The sequence below is a fragment of the Rhinopithecus bieti genome, unplaced genomic scaffold, assembly GCF_001698545.2.
Source record: "Rhinopithecus bieti isolate Rb0 unplaced genomic scaffold, ASM169854v2 scaffold_17677, whole genome shotgun sequence".
Taxonomy (NCBI): Eukaryota; Metazoa; Chordata; class Mammalia; order Primates; family Cercopithecidae; genus Rhinopithecus; species Rhinopithecus bieti.
In genome coordinates this window covers 9,733-16,675 of record NW_016808829.1, presented here as the reverse complement: position 1 = coordinate 16,675, position 6,943 = coordinate 9,733, and positions in this window count along the sequence as shown.

Below are 6,943 nucleotides of genomic sequence, written 5' to 3'. Positions count from 1 at the left end.
CTCCTTCCCGGGTGAGACAGTGGCCTCCCTTCATCTCCAAGGCCCGGGGGCTGCGGCACCCCGACACTGCTTCCCACCACATGTGCCAAGAGAGACAGAGGCGAGTCCCAGATGGAGCCAATGGAACACACGAGGCACTGACGTCCCCCAAGAGCAGATGGAGCGAGCGTTGTGTCTTGGAGGCAGTAGGGGGCGATGGCGAGACGGACAGTCATGTCCAGCCGTGCGCCCGGCGGTCACTGGAGACCTCCCCGACAAAGCTGAGGAAAAGCCAAGCACACCTGAAAACCTGCCAGACAGGGCCTGTGCCCGAGTCCAAGCCACGTTCGGGGATGCCTGCCAGAGGGTCCGAGAGGTTTCCACAAAGCACCCCCGGTCCCCACCCCGCCACCGGTTAGGTACCCCTGACGCCACCTCCCCTGCACCCAGCAAAACCCAGTCCCTTTGGCTCCCTGACATCCGTGGCAGCCAAAACATTCAGTGCCAGAAGGCACTTTCCGGAGGAGGAGAGGGACCGTATCGCCCTCAAGACTCAGAGGAGAAGTGCAGGTGGGATGCAACATTGCCTTTTCTAGAAGACAGGCTAGCCACGGTCGCCTTCTGCTCTTCCTAAACCAGTCCCGCAGCATTCCCTTGGGAGATGGATAGAAAGGGAGGTTCCCTGTTGAGAAAGGCATGGAACCTCATTGCTCGAGGATCATCACACCTGCCCAACCATCCAGAAATGGGTTTCAGAGGGAAAGAACCAAGAATCACATCCTCACGATTTTTCTTCCTGATGGACTGGGAAGTGTTCTTTTTTGAATGCATTTAGTGAGACTAAGAAGCCCTTGAGCTTCTGGGAAGCAGGGTAGACAGGGCAAAAGGGAGAATAGAGCAGACGCCAGAGCCCAGACTTGATACAGCACACCCCCACTGCGTTGGGCATGCGGGGAGGAGTGCCAGTCGGGTGACTTGGCCAGGAAGACCAGGGTTCGAGTGCAGATGCTTGCCGAATCCCGTTCCCAGTAGTGTTTTCCATCCTTGTTTCGAACTGCGTCCAGATTTCTCAGTGAGGGCATACGGTTGGAGGAGCCAGAGGAGTGTCGTCGACAGGCACCTTGCATGTTGGTGGATAATGAGTTTTTTGTGAGAATTTTGTCCTGTGGTGGAGTGTGGTCGTCTTGATACTAGCAATGAAGCCGCTCACGTTGGAGAGCTAATTTAATCCCCTGCGTGCCCGATGCAGCTCCCCACTCTGCCCAGTCCATCATGAACCCAAACTGGAGAGGCTGAGAAAATGAATGACAACCGGCCATACGACCCTGGCAGAGATGCGGGCAGAGGCTCACCAGAAGAAAGGCTAACATACAAGGTACCGCCCTTCAGCTCACATGCATCCCAAGATACACATGCACACGAGCACACACGGACAGTAACAGGTAGAGAGCGATAGAGCGAGAAAGGAGACAGAGAAATAAGAGAAAGAAAGAGACACAATCCAGACATACTGGAGTGGCAGGATAACATTCACCCCCAGGCAGCCCCTGAAGCCTCTGGGTTCTGCTCTCTGCGACAACGACCCTGGGGTGAGAGAGCAGCCCTCAGGCACACAAGTAGACCTGTCCTTCAGATCACAAGGACACGACTCTTAGGAAGACTCACCCGCACACCATCCACGCAGGCCCGAGCCTGGGCTCCTGCGCTGCTTCCCAGGCCCTCTCCCTGAAGTTTCTTCCTCCTGGCCGACCCTCTGCGAATCCTGGCCTCCGGATACCATCCTGTCGGCGCCCCTGCCGTAGCCCCGAGTCCGATGAGCTGCCACAGAAGGCTCCTCCTTCGCGAAGCATCAAGAACTCATCTCCAGGCAACCGTGGCAGTCTCTGTGATGTGAGCATCCGCTCGCGATTTGCACATGCGCCTTGCCAAGGCTGACTGGGCTGTGCTCTGGGTCAGGCTGCAGCCCCTGAAAAAAATTGTTGGGGCTGTGGGTATGAATCGGAGTGTGCGTATATGTCTTCGGACGAAAGTCCCCTGTTCGCTGGAGGGCGGTTTCTGGCACGTCGGCCTCTTTTTGGTGAGCCTCTTTCTCGGTCTCGGCCTGGCTCGTGGTAGCTGGTCGTGTGACCAGTACCGGCAGTCATTTTCCCGGCGGTTGCACTTTTGGTTTCTGAAGGCCTTGGCGAGGTTTGGTGCTGTGTCGGACCCGCAGGCGTTCAAGTCACCTCCCCATTCTGAGTGGCCTTTTTTCTAAAATCCTCCACCCAGGAGCGGAGGACCCGGGTGTCTCTCAAGAATTAGGAAGTGCAGATTATTGCAAAGCACGTGGCAGCTAACACTGGATAGATGAGATGAACACTGGTTTGCTAATTACCCATGCTTACGCCCCAGGGAAGGAGAGCCCAGCACACCATGCGGGATACAGTGCAACAGCACTCAGGAACAAAGTAATCAGGTGGAGGCTATCCCAGGAGGCTTTATAGTAGCAAGAGTATGGGAGGTAACCCCTGGTTCTTGAAGGAGCTTGTGATTGGCCTGTTTGAATAATTCTGCAGGCTGGCTGGAATCTGAGGCCCGCTACTACGCAGTAAGCAGGTAAAATGCCTGGCCTATGAGGGGAGTGGTTCGGGGAGGGCACCTTATTCAAAGGAGTACAATGGGGCAGGGAATTTGCAGTTAATCCATTCAGGCCTCCTTGTTTTCCCCCAATGTCAGGGAACGTGTAATACTGAGCCTTAATCTTAGGCCTTATACTAAACTTGACCCCTTGATGCCCTGACATCTCTTGGCGATACTGAGACTTCTAGAGTGTAGAAGTTTTACTGGATGGAAGGTCTTGACTGCAAGTTGTCCATGTTTCTGGCTTGTTGAAGAAAGAATTAAACTACACGAAGCAACAAAAAAACTAAGCCACGAAAGAAGAAATAAGCGACGAAACAGCAGATTTATTGAAGTGAAAGTCCACACTACAGAGCCAGAGCGGGCTAGAGCAAGCGACTCAAGAGCCCAGATTACAATGTTCTTTAGGGTTTTAATTAAGCTAAAGAATTTGATAACACCCACAGGTGCCCTTTGGAGGCCTCCAATTGGTCACACCCTATGAAGGATTGGCCCATGGCCACTCAGAGGCTGAATTGAAGACTTCTGTCTTGTTATCACAGGAGTGAGGATGTCACCTGTGTGCTGCTTAACCTGGCCTAGAACTTGCTGCACCTGCTGTTTCTTTTGCTTCCTCCTGAACCCTTGGTTATGCTAATTTTCTTTCCTTTTTTTTTTTTTTTTTTTTTTTTGAGACGGAGTATCACTCTGTTGCCCAGGCTGGAGTGCAGTGACGGGATCTCGGCTCATTGCATGCAAGCTCCACTTCCCAGGTTCATACCATTCTCCTGCCTCAGCCTCTTGAGTAGCTGGGACTACAGGTGCCCGCCACCATGCCTGGCTAATTTTTTGTATTTTTAGTACAGACAGCGTTTCACCCTGTTAGCCAGGATAGTCTTGATCTCCTGACCTCATGATCCACCCGCCTCGGCCTCCTGAAGTGCTGAGATTATAGGCGTGAGCCACCGCGCCTGGCTTGGTTATGCTAATTTTCTATTCTTCTGCCTCAGAAGTGCCTCCCTAGGAAGCCAAGCAGGCTCTTACCTGCTTCAGGTGAGCAGGTAACCAGGTGAGAGAAGACCACAGTTGCTATCATGGCTATGATTCGGGTTTGGAAACCTGTGCAGAGCCTTTGGCTCCATTTGGTATGGGATAGCCAAGAGAACAGATATGTGGTTTTCGGATCATGATATGTCTTTGAATATCTGTGTAACCTTATGTATTACCATCAGTTTTTATTTGTTAGGTGTGGTTGTTCTTACTCATATTATTATTATTATTATTATTTTGAGACAGAGTCTCATTCTGTTGCCAGGCTGGAGTGCAATGCTGCAATATCGGCTCACTGCAACCTCCAACTCTCGGGTTCAAGCAATTCTCCTGTCTCCACCTCCCAAGCAGCTGAGAGTACAGGCACGTGCCACCATACCCAGTTAATTTTTGTATTTTTAGTAGAGAGGAGGTTTCACCATGTTGGCCAGGAAGATCTCCTGACCATGTCATCTGCCCACTTCAGCCTTCCAAAGTGCTGGGATTACAGGTGTGAGCCACTGCATGCAGCCAGAAATTTTTTTAATGAAATAAAATATGTGAGTATAGGCCAGGTACAGTGGCTCATGTCTAATCCCAGCACTTTGGGAGGCTGAGATAGGAGGATCACTTGAGTTCAGGAGTTCAAGACCAGCCTGGACAACACAGCCAGACCCCACCTCTAAAGAAAAAAGTGTGTGTGCGTGTGTGTGTGTGTAAGTAATATGACATAAACAAGTGTGGGTATATCAGTCATTGTTCACCAGTTACTGATGCTGTATAATACACCACTCCAGACTCAGTATTATAAGACAAACATTTTACTGTGCTCACTGATTCTGTGGGTTGGGAATTCAGACAGCTCACAGAAGAGATAGTTTGCCTCTGCTCCTGATGTGTGTGGCCTCAACCAGGAGGATTCAAAGGCTGGAAATAACCTGATGCCTGAGGGCTGCAAACCTATGAAGCCTGCTTTGCACACATGTCTGGCACCTGGGGTGGGAGGACTCAAAGACTGGGACTAGTAGCCTCCCCACGTGACTTGGCTTCCTCATAGCATGGCGGCTCAGAGCACTTGGAACTTCTTACATGGCTGAAGACTTCAAACACAGGAGTTTCAGCTAATGAGGTGAAGGCCACAGTGCCTCTTATGACTGAGGCTTGGGAGTCACACAGCATTGGTTACAAACAATAAACAAATCCAGATTCATGGGCAGAGGAGTTAGACTCCACCTCTTAAAGTGGGAATGGCAAGATTCTAGAAGAACATATGGGGCAAGCCTATTGTTGCAACTATCTTTGGAAAATACAATCTGCTGCAATCACCTTTGGAAACTAGGAAACCAATGCAGTATTCTGAAACTCATAATTCTGAAAACTAATGAAAATGAATGGAAAGAAGCATTTATCCTCACTTTCCTACACATACTATCCCTCTGAGTAATCAGATCATTGATGTGGGGCAATTTTATTTTCATAAAAGGACTCCAGTAATGGAAATTCCAGTAATGGAAATAAAAGGATTCCAGTAATGGCTGAAAGAGAGACACAATAAGAAGGTGATCATTTTGCAACTCCTAACAACATAATGAATGTAGGCAATGATCATCAATGAAAGCATAACATTATGCAAAAAGCAATCACGTTAGAATGGATAAATCACATTGATGACACTTAAGCCCACTAACAAATCTGATCAAAAAAACTGACAAGCAGACCTTGCCAAAATAATTGAACTTGAATTTGATCAAACCTCTACAGCAGGGTTTCTCATCTCTGACACTATTTACACTTCGTTTACACTTTGGGCCAGATAATTCTTTGTTTGGGATGGGAGGAGGTTGATCTTGTACAGTAAAGGATGTTTAGCAGCACCCTGGCCTCTAGCCAATAGGTGCCAACAATACCATCCTTCCTTCCAGTTGTGACGACCAAAAATATCTCCAGACATTGCCAAATGTCTTCTAGAGAAAAAAGCAAATGAACAAACAAAAAAAACCAAAACTGATTGAGAACTACTACTCTAGTTAATGACCAGATATTTTAGAGAAAATACAGAGCATCTAATTTGTTAATCAGTACCATGGGGGTGTACTCAAAGGCAGTATGTGGAAACTCTATATGAGTCAGTGTTTGATTTCTCCAAAAAATAAATAGCAAGAAAAAAGGAAGTCATAGATTAAAAGATACATAAGAAATGGCTGGCCGGGCGCGGTGGCTCAAGCCTGTAATCCCAGCACTTTGGGAGGCCGAGACGGGTGGATCACGAGGTCAGGAGATCGAGACCATCCTGGCTAACACTGTGAAACCCCGTCTCTACTAAAAAATACAAAAAAACTAGCCGGGCTAGGTGGCGGGCGCCTGTAGTCCCAGCTACTCGGGAGGCTGAGGCAGGAGAATGGCGTGAACCCGGGAGGCGGAGCTTGCAGTGAGCTGAGATCCGCCCACTGCACTCCAACCCCGGGGACAGAGTGAGACCCCGCCTCACAAAAAAAAAAAGAAATGGCTGGGTGCGGGGGCTCATGCCTGTAATCCCAGCACTTTGGAGGCTGAGGCAGGCAGATCATCTGAGGTCAGGAGTTCAAGACCAGCCTGGCCAACATAACGAAACCCTGTCTCTTCAAAAATATAACATTTTGAGAGGCCGAGATGGGCAAATCACCTGAGGTCAGGAGTTTGAGACCAGCCTGGCTAACAAGGTGAAACCCCATCTCCACTAAAAATACAAAAAAAAACTGGGCATGGTAGTGCATGCCTGTATTCCCAGCTAATTGGGAGGCTGAGATAAGAGAATTGCTTAAACCCAGGAGACAGAGGTTGCAGTCAGCCGATGTCATGCCACTGCACTCCAGCCTGGCAACAGAGCAAGACTCGGTCTCAAAAACAAAAAAAATACAAAAATTAGCCAGGCCTGCTGGCATATGCCTGTAATCCCAGCTAATCAGGAGTCTGAGGGGGAAGAATTGCTTGAATCCGGGATGTGGAGGTTGCAGTGAGCCGAGATCATGCCACTGCACTCCAGCCTGGGAGACAGAGTGAGACTCCAGCTCAAAAAAAAAGAAAGAAAGAAAGAAAGAAAAGATATATAAGAGCTTTATCCTCTAAGCCCAATGTGTAGATCTTGTTTAAATTCTAACTCCGATTTGAACAAATCAACTGCAACTGATTATGTGATTTTAAGAAATTGATCATTTTCATTTTCATTTTCTTTCTTTTTATTTATTTATTTTATTTTTTTTTTGAGACAGGAACTTGCGCGGTCACCCAGGCTGGAATGCAGTGGTGCAATCATGGCTCGCTGCAGCCTCAAATTCCCAGACTTAGGCCGGGNGCTGNG